This window comes from Vulpes vulpes, unplaced genomic scaffold (genome assembly GCF_048418805.1).
Source record: "Vulpes vulpes isolate BD-2025 unplaced genomic scaffold, VulVul3 u000000899, whole genome shotgun sequence".
NCBI lineage: Eukaryota > Metazoa > Chordata > Mammalia > Carnivora > Canidae > Vulpes > Vulpes vulpes.
Genome location: NW_027325780.1, coordinates 3,883,678 through 3,898,610, shown reverse-complemented (window position 1 = coordinate 3,898,610; position 14,933 = coordinate 3,883,678). Strand labels below are relative to the sequence as shown.

Genomic DNA, 14,933 nt, shown 5'->3' with positions numbered 1-14,933 from the left:
AAACGACCATATCATATCAGAAATGAAGCCCAATGACAGACTACACATGAGAGAACAGACTGTAATGAAGACTTAAACAAGGTCCTGAAGAAAATCAGGAAAACAGAAGAGAAAAGGCTGAAAGAGGAAGTGAAAGAAATGGGAGACAGGCAAAGGAGGTTGGCCATCACTGGTGTCCCTGAAGAAAAGAAGTCAAAACAGTGAAACAAAACTATTATTTAAAACTATAATCCAAGAAAGTTTCCTAGAAATGAAGGAAGCCCTGAATCTACACATTTTTAATACTAGGGAATAGTGACCAAGAGTGATCAACTCTGAAACATATCTTAATAAAACTACATTAAGATTTTAAAGACAGAAAAAAAAAAAAAGATTTTAAAGACAGGACGCCTGGGTGGCTTAGTGGTTGAGCTTCTGTCTGCCTTCAGCCCCGGGCGTGATCCTGGAGTCCTGGGATCGAGTCCCACCTCAGGCTCCCTGCATGGAGCCTGCTTCTCTCTCTGCCTGTGTCTCTGCCTCTCTCTCTCTCTCTGTGTGTCTGTCATGAATAAATAAATAAAATATTTTTAAAAAATAACATGCAAAGCAAGGCAATAGTAGAGCAGAATTTTAAGGAAACACAATGAAAGAGCACACAAACCAAGGACACTATATCCAGCCAAGATTTTCAAAAGAATTAAAGCTCCCCCTGCGTAGTTCAGTCAGTTAAGCATCTGACTTCCGGTCAGGTCATGATCTCAGGGTCCTGGGATCCAGCTGGTGTTGGGCTCTGCACTCAGTTTCTCCCTCTCCCTCTGCCATGTCCTCACCCCAAAACCTGCTCATGTGCACATGAGCGCTCTCTCTCTCTAAGTAAGATCTTTAAAAAAAGAGTCAAAGCCATAGAAAAAGTTTTGAAAGTGCCATAACACTGTATATATGCGCCCCTTCTGAAGAATCTTCTAGAGGAGGTAAGGCTTTATCCAAGCAGAAGATGGCTGGCAAGTATGGCAAAGTGTGAACAACTGGTGAAATTTTTTTGATTTTTCTATAGGCCTTGTATTTTCAAAAATAAAACTTAGGAAAAAAATGAACATTAAAAAAAAAAATCAAAACACCATGACTGAGGAAAGCGTGCAAAAGGTCTGCTGACACACATGACCTATTCAGCTGTAAAGTTGAGACTAAAACATAGGTGGGGTAAAGGCATTGAGGAATAACATATAAATATTATGTGTGTGAAAAAGGAATACAAATGTAACTCAAAATGGGAAGATAAATGACAAAAAGGGGGAAAGTATAAGACCACTGGTTGTCAAAAAGTATCATTTAAAACTGACAGAAAGCAAAGAGTTAAGAATAAAAACAGTCTGCAGGAGTACTACAAAAAGCACTAATGCAAAGGTAACCACTAGAATAAAAATACAAACCTTCTAAAGTGACAAAAAAAATTTTTTTTCCTAGAGAGAGAGAGAGAGAGAGAGAGAGAGAGAGAGAGAGAGCAGGGAGGAGAGGGAGAGGGAGAAAGAGAATCTTAAGCTGGTTCCATGTGGAGCTTGACAGAGGGTTTAATCTCACAACCCTGAGATCAAGACCTGAGCTGAAATCAAGAGTTGGATGCTTAACCACGTAAGCCACTCAGGTGCCCTGACAAAAAAGTTTTTTTAAAGAAAGAAAAGAAACACAAAAAAATATATAGTAAATATAATATATAGTAATCATATCACCAGAAGATGATGTGAGAATAATGTGACAGAATTTAGACCAAACACTGAATGTGACAGGACTTAACCTGCCTATTCAAAGAAAAGGATTTTCAAATTGGCTGTTAAAAATTTCAATTCTAAAAAAAAAAAAAAAAAATTTCAATTCTAGGGATTCCTGGGTGGCTCAGCGGTTTAGCGCCGCTTTCAGCCCAGGGCCTGATCCTGGAGACCCGGGATCGAGTCCCGCATCAGGCTTCCTGCAGGGAACCTGCTTCTCCTTCTGCCTGTGTCTCTGCCTCTCAATCTCTCTGTGACTCTCATGAATAAATAAATAAAATATTTTTTAAAAAATTTTCAATTCTAAAAAAAAATAAAAAATTTAAAAAAATAAAAATAAATTAAAATTTCAATTCTATACTCTATACAAAAGGACACTTAAAGGCACTGATTCAAAAAGACTGCAAAAAAAGTGATAGACAAAAATTTGCCAGAATGAACACAGTAAGAGAGCAATGGTTAAAATCCTGATGCCAGACCAGGTAAGTCTTCAAGGCAGAGAATTAAATAAAACAAACGGCGTTTAAAGTGAAAAGCCACAATCCACAATAAAGATCCAGTACTTCTGATCTTGTGCCATATAACACAGCACCCACCTTAGATAAAATATACATTATAGGAGATACAGTAAGAATCAGAAACACAGTGATGATAAGACGTTAACAGGCTGCTCAGTATGAGATAGGTCACGCTGACAAAACATAAGGATATAAAAAATTTAGATGAAATCCCTGAGGTAGACTTTTTCAATATACATCAAACACAAGACTTTGATAATAGAGAATATACCTTCCTCTCAAGCACACATGTAAGGAACACTGACACAAACCAATCATATTCTAGGGCAAAACTAAAAGATTAGCAGGTTCCAAGGCACCTTGGTGGCTCATTCAGTCAAGTGTGGGACTCTTGGTTTTGGCTCAGGGCATAATCTCAGAGTTGTGAGACGGAGCCCCATATCAGGCTCTGGGCTCAGTGTGGTGTCTGCTTGAGATTCTCTCTCCCTCTCCTGCTTCTGCTACCACACCCTATGCTCTCTCTCTCTCTCAAATAAATAATCTTAAAATAATCAGCAGGTTTCTATAAAGTAAAAATATCACAAACATTTTCTGTTCACAATGTCATAAAACTAGAAATGAAAAGTAAAACCCCAAAGCAAAAAGGCCTTTCCACCTGGAAATTCAAAGACCTATTAAACAACTGTTGTGTGATAAAGGGAATATAAAGGAAAATTAAAGAATTTCCGTAAAATAATGACAATGAACACAGTACATGAGAATCTGAGAGACAGTAAAGTGGTGTAAAAAAAGAAATTCCTGGCCTTAAACACCTGTTTCAACAAAAATGAGAGAATGAGCTAAATTTCTATGACAAAAAGAAGAAAAAGTAAAACAAAAGAAAGCATATCATAGGAAATAATAAAGATATAAACAGAAATTAATGAGGTAGAAAACAGAAATACAGTAAACCAAAGTAATGAATCAGAATCCTGATTCTTTTTTAAAAAAAGCAAATAAATACAGGCAAGGACCATTGAAGTGATAAAAAAAAAAAAAAAAGGAAGGTCAAAATGCTTATCATTTTTACAGTAATTCATGATTATAAGCATTTTTTTGTAAAACTCTGTAAGCTAAAGAGAATTTTTATTGAACAGAATTCCTTTTTATTTTACTCACAGTTTTTCCCTTTTGATTAATGAGGTGCCATCTGTCAAAACTACAGTTAGATAAATTCTACCTTAATGTATCTCATACTACCATTTTTAAGAAATAAGTAGTAGCTATGGAGACATTCCATAAAGAATTAGAATAAATGGAATGTTAGGATTGCTAGGCAACTCAGATGTTCTAAATAGAAGAAATTGCTATGGGAGTGGGTGAGGGAGGCCCTCATTTAAACTAGTCTTATCAAAAACAAAAAACAAAAAAAAGTCTTATCACGAATGTTTGCTATATAACTTACATACTAAAATGGTGCATTTGAGGATTCTTTAGGATGATGAAAGATACTAAGAAAATTCAAATTACTGAGTAATGTTAATATTATAAAATACAGATCAAGAATATGAAGGAATGAAAAAAAAAAAAAAAGAATATGAAGGAATGAGCAGGACATGAGCAGGACACGGTTGGGAAGTTACACACTGATCCACTCTGCTAGATACCAATGTTTTTGGTGTCAAGCAGGAAATACGAGTAAGGTAAGTAGAACTGAAACTAAGAGTTGGAGAAGAGAAAAGAAAGGAGGAGGTTTGACTTTAGAATATTTTGATTAAAAAAAAAAGTACAGGGGCACTTGGGTGGCTCAGTCAGTTAAACATCTGACTCTTGGTTTCAGCTGAAGTCAAGATCTCATTAGTCCTGGGATCAGCTCATCTTGGGCTCCAAGCTCAGTGGGGAGTCTGCTTGAAGATATTCTCCCTCTGTCTCCCCAACCCCAACTTGCATGTTCTCTCTAAAATGAACAAATCTTAAAAAAACAAAACAAAAACCCAAGTTTGTTTATTTTGGATAAGATGATGAATGTAATAAACTCATTAATTCAGTATACCATGATAGGTGGCAGCCCTTCAGAAGGAAATTTTTTTTCTTAGAAAATTAACAGTTTAAAAAAAAGAAAAGAAAACTGATAGTTTAAGGAAGACAGCATAGATTTATTTACTTAAACAAGAATTTTTAAATAAGCATTTATTTTTAAAGATGTTTAGTACTTCCAGTTGCCAATGCTACCAGTTAATGAAATCTGCCTTTTAAAAAGTATTAGACTAACCATATCCTCAATTTGGTCAAATCACTCAGTATTTCTCTACTTTCATGACATTAAGAATTGAAACATTATTCCTATTTCCAGGCATAAAGATTAATAAAATATTAAAGATTTCTGGCAAAAGAAACTTTTTTTTTTTTTTTTTTTTTTTTTTGCCACAGTAAGACATGAAATTGTATTTTGTTGATTTGGGGATAATAACGTGGACTTACATGTGTTTGATTAAATCTCTGAGTAAAGTACGAAGCTGAGATCTTGGCCTCTTCAGGTATGCCCAACACTTATTTTGAACAATTCTGCTATATTTAAAATCATGAACAGATTCACATTGAAAAAAGCCTTAAATTTCTGACAAGTAACAGCTAAGAAAGGTCTACTCTGATTATCCGATTGGAGTGTTGTAGAAAAGGCCTTAGAAACCACAGACCATGAAAAGACTTTTGTGGAGGATTCCTACATATATCAACTGATGATTTAAGTCCTTAGGATGCTGAACCCATCCTACTTTCCTTCCACAAAGCCTGAGACTGGAAATTTTATAAAATTGGTCCATACTCTCCCATCCAAGTACTAACCAGGCCTCTCAAAGAACAAGTCTTAAGGGTTTGTTTTCCTTAGGAAATTCTAAGGTACCCCCCAAGACTGATTCGAAAACAACATACTTAGGCTGGTGCAATCTTAGAAATGCAATAAGAACAGTTAATGCCTTCGGGGCAGCCCGGGTGGCTCAGCTGTTTAGCGCAGCCTTCAGCCCAGGGTGTGATCCTGGAGACCCAGGATCGAGTCCCATGTCAGGTTCCCTGCATGGAGCCTGCTTTTCCCTCTGCCTGTGTCTCTGCCTCTCTCAATCTCTCTCTCTCTCTCTCTCTCTCTCTCTCTCTCTCTGTATTCTCATGGATAAATAAAATCTTAAAAAAAAAAAAACAACATTGCCTTCACTGCCTGAGTTACTGTTAAGTGCTCATTAACTTCACATTGCTCTTAACGCTTGCTTTCTCAATCACATTCTTTCTCTATAGTTCTTATTCCTTGACTATCAGGGTTCAAATCCTAGCTCTGTGATCTATGGCTTTGTGAGTGTGAGAACAGTAATTAACCTCTTTAATACTAAAAGATGGAGATAAAGAGCGTGCACCTAAAAGAATAAGATAACTCATGGGCAGTCTTACTATATAGTACTTGCAGCAATCCCTATGCAAATGGTATCCCATAATAGTGTAGTAATACATCAACAATACTGTCTTTATAATTTAGGCAGCGTATACTAACTCACTCTCCTGTCATAAATGGCTATATCTTTCTATTCATCAAGAAAGGAGCTATTAAGTTTCATATAAGTCCACTAACATCAAAGAACATAGGTTTAAACAGCATTGAATAAACATAGATACTATTATCCTCTAATACAGAAGTATGCTATTTAAAATATATTTCTCTAGTACATAGTACTGTCTTGTAAAGAGGCAGCATGAAAGGAGGACAAGATTTAAAACCAGGAAACTTAATTCTGTCACCGGTTACCCGAGAGAGGAGGAGCAAATCTTTTCATATCTCTGAGCCTCAATTTCCACCATTACTAAATGAGAATGCAGTTGTATCTTCCAAACTTATTTTTAAGCAGAGGAGGCCTTTCTCTAAATTGTCAGAGTCCCAACCACACACCCTCCCCTCTGCCTCAGAGACACCTTTATGGAATGCAGATGCTCTGCTGAACAGGGTTTGAAAACCACAGAGAGAAAGCCCTTGTAGCTTTATTATCTTAGAAATTCCAGCCAAGGCCTTCATCAAGCTCAAGGCTTCAGGCTCTAAAATAAATAAGATATAGGTAGGCATAAATATAATAAATCAGTATATTGGTTTTATATGTTCACAATTCTTAAATATAATCCAAAGTAAAACAAGATACCTTAATATATGGAAATTTTTATTTTCACTTATCCTATTAACACCTGAAAAAGAAAATATTTTAAAATCTGTGTATTAACAGATAGCCATACTTCATTACCTAAAACTTATTATTTTTAAAAGTTCAATCCACAAGTTCATTTTCATCACCTAAGATCCTGACAACACCTAACACACACACAACCATCACCACAGAAACCTTTAAGTTCTTTTTCCTTTGTGCTTATCTTGCATATGAAAGTACATTTGAATTAATAGCCTATGACACTTACCTAGGCTATGTTTGTACAACAGAACATGTCTAAGTATATACTCCCTATTGGTCCAATGCTAATTCTGATGGTACAGATCTCACTGGCATTATTAAGATAACACATCAAGTAAGCCACTTGCCCAGATCTTTCCAGACCAGATCTTTCTAGGTATAGTCCAAATTGACTTAAATAGACCACCTGAATGTCTTCTAACCATTTAAATTGCTTTTCAATGTTTGGAGATGCTTTGACCAGGCAACAGTTCTAGAGCTTGGTTAGAAAAGTTGCTAAGCAGAATTCCCATCTGGTGAGTCAGAAATAGACCTATAAATTTTAAGCAGTGGAGCTGAGATTACAACCAACCAGGATTTTGAGCATATCTTAGTGCAATCTGAGTGAGCAATTGCCATGTTGGAAAAATAAATGACAATATCCTAAGTGCAGGATTAGGCTTAATGAACGGAGGTAGGTGCTAGTTCAGGGTGGAGACATACTTTCTAAAAGCTAGAGCACCTTGAATATATATGTGGAGAACTTCCTTGTGAGGTGTTCAAACTGAGAGGGGATGAGCATTTGCTGGGATGACAACTGCCACTGGGGGTCCTCTCAAGAGCAGAGCATTAGACTAGAAGATCTTAAGTCACAAGGAAACAGTGCTAGAATATGAAATTTAGTTTTACTTCTATTGTTTCATGCTTTAATCAGCTCTTGCCAGACCTATTACAAAATACTTCAAAGTGACCTTTCTAGTGTCCGTTTCTTACATTCTTTAAGAGTTTCCTTTAAAATCAGACTCTTTTGCCATATTGTGTTCAAAATCTGAACTAAAACTGGCACCCAAAGCCCTTTAGGATCTGACCTAATCAACCTCCCAGCTTCATCTCCTGCTTTTCCCCTGACACATTCTCAACTGGAGTCTACCTGCTATGTCCTGAGGGTATCCTGCTCTTTCAGAATTCTGCTTTTATTTATACTCTTTTTTAGTTCTTTCTTTCCTTCTTCTTCCTTTTTTTTTTTTAAAGATTTTATTTATTTATTCATGAGAGACAGAGAGAGAGAGAGAGGCAGAGACACAGGCAGAGGGAGAAGCAGGCTCCATGCAAGGAGCCCGATGTGGGACTCGATCCTGAGACTCCAGGATCACACCCCCGGCCGAAGGCAGACGCTTAACCGCTGAGCCAACTGGGCGTCCCTCTTTCTCTCCTTCTTAGCAGAAACCTGCAGTTCAGTTTTTAGGGCTATGGAAGAAGAGGTTCAATACTATATTGCTGGTGACAATGAACACTGAAAATCAATGTTCAATAATTAAGGGAAAGAAAACTGCCCAATGCCTCTGAAAAAAATAATTTACTAGAGGGGACTATATTTGGAAGGCATGCTCTCCTTACTGTTCTCACATCAAAAGTAATAAGCTTCAATCATTCATGCATACAAAGCATTCGGCAAAGGGCCTGGCTGGTACATAGTAAACATTCAGTAATTATTACTTACCACTACTGGCATTCTGATAGCTTACAATGTAGGGCTGCTATGAATAGTGCTTTTGTAAATACTAGAGATAAAGCTAAGATCAAGACTGATCAAATTTCTTCCCTCACAGATCTTATAATCTAGTGGGAAAAGAAAGACACTAAGGAAACAAATAAAAAATATAATTTTGGGGAGGGATTGGGTGCAACGCAGAAACTACCACAGAGAGTGGTATACAGAGAGATGGAGCTGAGGCTACTTTAGTTAGGGCAGGTCAGAGAAAACCTTTCTGAGGAGGTGACATGTGAGCTGAATGTGAAAAAAGAGTCACCCCCACAGAGAAGGGAGGAAGCTCCTAAGAGGAAATACCACATACAAAGGTCTTGTGATGAACAGCAGTGTTTGCTGACTGACAGAAAGGAAGCAGTGAGGCTGCCACATAGACAAGGGAAGGTAGGAGACCTGCTTACAGACAAACAGTTGTTTATCGTGCCCAAAGGGGCACTTATTGGCAGTTTCTTTCCTAAATTTTCCTGAGAAAGTGTTGGGGAGGTTGGCAGGGGGTAGAGCTCATAGTGCCTTGACAAGGACTTTGGGGTTTATTCTAATTGCAATGGAAAACCACTGGAGGATTTTAATAAGGGAGCATATGATTCTCTAGTAGTCAAGTGAAATATATACTGAGCTGAAGTAGAGGCCAGTTAGGAGGCCATTGGAGTAGCCCAGCAAAAGGACAACACCTAACTCTAGAGTGGGCCAGGGGTCAAAAGTGGGTTGGTGCTGGGTTTGGGAATGGGGACTGACTGCAAGTGGGTACAAAGGCTCTTTTTTGGGGTGATGGACATTTTCTAAAACTGGATTGTAATAATTGCGCAACTATGTACATTTACTAAAAAGCACTAGATTTTAGGGAATCCCTGGGTGGCTCAGCGGTTTCACACCTGCCTTTGGCCCAGGGCCCAATCCTGGGGTCCCGGGATCGAATCCCGTGTCGGGCTCCCAGCGTGGAGCCTGCTTCCCCCTCTGCCTGTGTCTCTGCCTCTTTCTCTCTCTCTATGTCTATCATGAATAATTTTTTTAAAAAAAAGCACTAGATTTTACACTTAAAATCAGTGAATGTTATGGTATATAAATTAGACCTCAGAAAAGCAGTTCAGAAAAAAAGCTGATTGACTGCTCTTTGCATGTACACTCGTCATGTTTTGTGGAGTAAGAGTGTGTGTGGGGGGGGTGCATATTAGCTGCCTGGGTCCTAGAAGTCAGCCAATTAAACCTGAACACTGTTTTTTTCCTGCACCATGAAAATTCCAAAGTGTGTTCATTCAAGTGTGTTCACCAGAGGTTGCTTTTGGCCAGATTTTAACATCCCCACTCATGGACACACTTCTGTATTGCCTACTTTCTCCAAGCTTGGGCCTCAATCCCCAGGTGTCCAAAACTCTAATTTAATATACGTATGATGGATACCCAATAACATATTAGATAAGGACCAAGCTTAACTCACCTTTATTCCCTTAACCAGAACAAACAGTGACATGTTAATAGAAATACAAATAAAAGTCTGAAAATTGCTTTCAGCGTTAGACTAGTTCTTTCCTATGCACCTAATTTATTTTCACTTTTGACCAAATTCTTTATGGAGGTCTTTTCCTTGAGATTTACAGGGTTCAGGAAACTATTTAGTGGTCTCCACTACTACAGACCTGTCACTGTCCCAGCTGGGGAGCTTTAAAATATACACCAATATAGGACTGATTCCATGTGATTTATAACAATTAACATATGGATTAGCTTCCTGCAGTGGCTGTAACAAATTACCACAAGCTTGGTGGCTTAAAATAAGGGCCATTTATTCTCTCACGGTTCTGGAGGCCAGAAGTCCAAAAGCAGTCCCACAGGATTGAAATTGGGGTTGTTGGCAGGGCTGTGCTCTCACTGCAGGCTCTAGAAAAGAATCTATTCCTTGCCTCTTTGAGTGTCTGTCGGATGCCAGCATTACTTATTGATTTATGGCCTCATCACTTGGATCTCTGCCTCTGTGGTACTGCATTCTCCCCTTCTGTCTGTCTGTATCAAATCTCCTCTCTCTGTCTCTTATGAGAACACTTGTGTTACACTGAAAGTCCACCCAGATAATCCAAAATAATTTCACCATTTCAAGATCCTTGACTTCATCATATATGTAAAGACCCTTTTTTCCTTATAACGTTTACAGGTACCAGGGATTGCGGCCTGATGTTTTTGGGTAGCTCTTATTCAAACTACTATACCATATAATTTGGGGTCACCTGGTTTGGGAATATGTGGTTCACAGAGGCCTGATTTCATTAAGTGTGCAGTTTTAAAGTGAGTGATTCTAACATACTAGACAACACCAAGTCGTCTTTGTCAAACACATTAATAAGGACTGTGCACACACCAAATAAATTGTCCATTTCTGCCCTCAATTTATTTGGAGAGTATCATAGTATCTCTATGGCATAAAAAACATTTTACCCACAACACAAATAGATAACTGTGTAAGATTAAAAACAATATGCTAAGGAGGTGGGAGGACCAGGTCTCTCCCACCACTCCCCACCCACACACAGAAACAGTCCTGCCTACCTAGCTAGTCTCTGGGATGCCTGGTAGGCACTGGCCCTTTCTTTCCTGAATCATCAGATGATAGAGAAAGCAAGAAGTGGTTGCCAAGTCAAAAACAAAAACAAAAAGATCCCGAGAAATAACAACAGACCTCATTTTTCTTCTACTTTCCCCTGACCTTACAGTACACCAAGATGCAAGAACAAATCCTGGAACAGCCTGAGTGCTGACCTGGAACAAAATTTTATGGAAAAGGCTGGACTCACTGTTTCTGACTGATGCTCATAATAGGGCATAGCCAGATTCTTTTTATTTTTTTATTTTTTAAATTTTTTTTGCATAGCCAGATTCTTAAGGTCACTTACAGAAAGGGCTCCAGCTGAAGGAGTCCTTACACACATTTACGACAATCTCATTTTGGACGACAGGTTGGTGACTGTCCAAGGCTAGACATGCCTCTTTATGTCCAGGTCTTCCCTAACCCATCCCCGTCCCCTGTCCGTGGGAGGCGGGGTAGGAACAAAACGCGGTCTTGTTGGGACAGGATCACAGTTATCACCCTCCCAAAAGTGGAATGCTTTGCGGAGGGTCCTTTGGTCCGAGTTACAGCCACTGTCCGCCTTAGTCCTGCGATCCCCGAACACGACAGCAGTCCCTTCTGCTAAAGAAACGATTTATGGGGCATCTGCCATGTGCGAAATAAACAGGAAGGTCTGCAAGGTTCCAGAAACGCAGAGGCGCTGCTGCGGTCCTCGGGAGCACGGCCCGCCCCTCACCCGGTCTCCGCGCCGAGCCCCGCCCCTGTACCTGCAACCAGCGCCTCATCCTAAGAAACGGCGGCGGCTCCTCCTCCTCCTCCTCCACCCCGCGGCGGCGGCGGCTCCTCCTCCTCCTCCTCCTCCCTGGCGGCGGCGGCTCCTCCTCCTCCTCCTCCTCCCCCCACCCGGCGGCGGCGGCGGCTCCTCCTCCTCCTCCTCCTCCCCGGCGGCGGCGGCGCGGCGCGCTGACCCGGCCTCGCGGCGCTCGCCCTGCAGCCTCCGCCTGCCCCACCCAGCCCGGGCAGCCGTTGGCCGCTGCGGTGTGGCGTGGCGGCTCCTCCCGCCCGACTCCGCCCCCCGGACGCCGTCGCCGGGCAACTGACGCGGGCTCCGGCGCTCCCGCCCCGGCGGCGGCCGCTGCTGACGTCACCGCAGCGCGACCCCGCGTCGGGCCTCTCGCTTTTCCTCCGCCCTCCACCCGGTGTCCGCGTCCTGCTGCGGTTCCCGCTAACCCGTGCAAGCCAGCGCGCCCGGCAGTCCCGGGGCCGTCCCGCAGAAAACCTTCCCAAACCCCTCCCGACCCGCGCAGGTCCGTCTCCGTGAACCCGAGAGTCCCGGCCAGGGCCTGGCGCGTGGCCCGTGGGGTCTCCACCCGGCCCGCCTCCACCTGGCGCAGCTTGGGACGCGCGGTCCACCCGCCCTCGACGTCCCTTGCCCACTTGGCGGCTCCGCCTTCGTGCTGATCCTGTTTGGAAGGGCTTGCAGGGTTCAGGGGCGCTCGGATGGCGGACTCTGGCCCCCGCAGAGCTGCTCCCTGCGCGGTGCTTTCCGTCGCGCCCTGTAGCCCTCCCTAACGCACAGGTTATCAGGTCAAATGATTGGTGACACGCTCAACCCTCCGGGACTGCCCAAATTAGCGCTTAAGTGGGAGGACTCGAGAAAGGCCCCAGTGTGACAGGTGCAGCCCGCGGTGCTACTACATCAGCAGCCACGGTGCAGACACCAACGGCAGATTAACTTTCTGTGTCCAGATGGATTGGAAATATTGATAAATGCTGCATTACTTAATGTAATTATGGATTTTATTTTATTTTTTTAGGATTTTATTTATTTATTCATGAGACACAGAGAGGCAGAGACAGGCAGAGGGAGAAGCAGGCTCCATGCAGGGAGCCCGACGCGGGACTCGATCCCGGGTCTCCAGGATCACACCCTGGGCTGAAGGCGGCGCCAAACCTCTGAGGCACCAGAGCTGCCCTAATTATGGATTTTTTTTTAATCTTTATTTATTTGTTTATTTTATTTATGATAGTCACAGAGAGAGAGAGAGAGGCAGAGAGAGAAGCAGGCTCCATGCACCGGGAGCCCGACGTGGGATTCGATCCTGGGTCTCCAGGATCACGCCCTGGGCCAAAGGCAGGCGCCAAACCACTGCGCCACCCAGGGATCCCTAATTATGGATTTTAATAAAATAGTATCAAATGCCACTAACCGTTGCTTTTTTTTTTTAAAGGTTGCTTATTTATTTATTTATTTATAATTTATGATAGTCACAGAGAGAGAGAGGCAGAGACACAGGCAGAGGGAGAAGCAGGCTCCATGCACCGGGAGCCCGACGTGGGATTCGATCCCGGGTCTCCAGGATCGCGCCCTGGGCCAAAGGCAGGCGCCAAACCGCTGCGCCACCCAGGGATCCCTGCTTTTTTAAATCATACCTGTAATTTAAATTATTTCGTTTACTGACCCAGATTTAAGATTACCAATAGAATTAAGTATTTTAATAGAGAATGAAGCCATACTATTAAGTGGAAAGGTAAATGCTTTAAGTTGTAAATAGAAAGCAATTTTTAATTATTTGTTTTAATCTTTTATTCCATCAAAGCATAAGTGTTCTTATGGCAAGAAAATATTTTAGTTATTAATATGGGATTTCCATGGGTGTCTTATGTTTATATTTGCTGCACCCTAAGAACTAAGCAAGTTTCTTTTTCTTTTCTTTTTGAAGTCTTTAATTAACATAATGTATAAATTTGAAGTATAAAACAATTTAGGGGTGCCTGGCTCTTGATCTCAGTGTCATGAGTTCGAACCTCACGTTGGAAATAGAGATTACTAAAAATAAATAATAAACTTAAAACTATTTTATATTTATATTTTCATATATTTTAATATATGTATGAAATTATGTGCCCTGAATTTTCTTATACAATTCTTTGCATTTTGAAGTGTCTTGCAGTTTTACTTCTCAATATTTTTGTATATTGAATTAAAAAGTTTCTTAGCTTTTGAAATAGAGAATGTAAAGATGAAGTGTTGTGCCCAAGATTGCAAATCTGAGAAGCCACCAAGGAGCCAACGCCGATGCAAGCGCATGAGGGTTTATTAGCAAGCTCGAGCTTGGGTCCAAGTATACCTGACACAGCGGAGCAGGGACTTGGACCCCAAAGTGGGTTATAGCTGGGGTTTTTTATAGGCTGGTCTAGGGGATTTTCAGAAGTGATGGAAGAATTTCTCAAGTTCTGTTTACATTTTGATAGGGGGCTTTCAAGAGCATTGAGCTCTGTTCTCATTCTAATATGGGACTTTCTTACCATGGGTGTGGGCTCTGTTGTCTTTCTGATATGGGATTACCTGCCAAGGACATTGAGGATATTCTTAAGGTAAAGTTCAGCTCTTATTCACAGGGGCCTAAGATGGCTGCACTTGTGCTAATGCTAAACTTGAGGTGGAATGGCCTTGATTTTTCTCGGCCTCCACATGAAGGGGTCCAGTTTTCCTCATTCACTCAGCCATTTCACATTTATTCATAAAGTAACCTGTCACATGCCACGTGAAGGTGTTGAAAATATAGCCATGAACCAGATCAATTCTCTATCTTCATAGAGTTTATGTTCTTGTAGAGGAAGATGAACAATGCACAAAGGGACAAGTTCAAATATGTCTGATGATGATAAGTGTTATGGAGACAGGGTAAGGAAATTAGGGAGTTTGGGGTGAGTCAACGCTAAATGAACAAGTCTTTTTTTTTTTAATTATAAAGAGAAAGGAAAAGAGTTTTATTCAAGTTCAAGTTAGGACAGCTGCCTGGGAGATACACCCTCCTCATAAAGAAGAGTGCACCGGGGAAAGAATGCTTGATAGTTATATACAGCTTTTTTTTTTTTTTCCACATAAAGAGTTGCCAATCATCATGACAAAGGACATTCCAGAAAGTTACAGGCTTTCTCTTATGTTTTTAGTATGTGCAAGGCTGTATGACTTTAATCTTATGGGAACCAGGATGGCTTTTTTCCTTTTTCTATCTTTACATTTGGAATGTTCCTTTTCAGTTATATTTTAATGAAACAGATGTACAATGTGTAGCATGGGGCAAAAATAGAGCCCATGTTTTGAAATTTTGCTGAGTCATTTTTCACCTTGGTAAATGTTAAAGTATAGCTTCCCTGAGAATC

General features: G+C 40.9%; 1 protein-coding gene across 10 annotated transcripts in view; it reads right to left on the bottom strand.

The window, feature by feature from the left end:
• CCDC158 (coiled-coil domain containing 158) overlaps nt 1-11,616 on the bottom strand; it is a 100,083-nt gene extending 88,467 nt beyond the window's left edge. For 9 of the 10 annotated variants that reach the window (XR_011999183.1, XR_011999181.1, XR_011999182.1 and 6 more), the window contains exon 1: nt 11,531-11,616. The gene's annotated coding sequence lies outside the window, so the exon portion shown is untranslated. Of the gene's footprint in view, nt 1-6,414; nt 6,491-11,530 lie in introns of those variants that run through there. The other variant, XM_072745430.1, reaches the window with a different exon arrangement.
• Between the last annotated feature and the right edge of the window lie 3,317 nt (nt 11,617-14,933).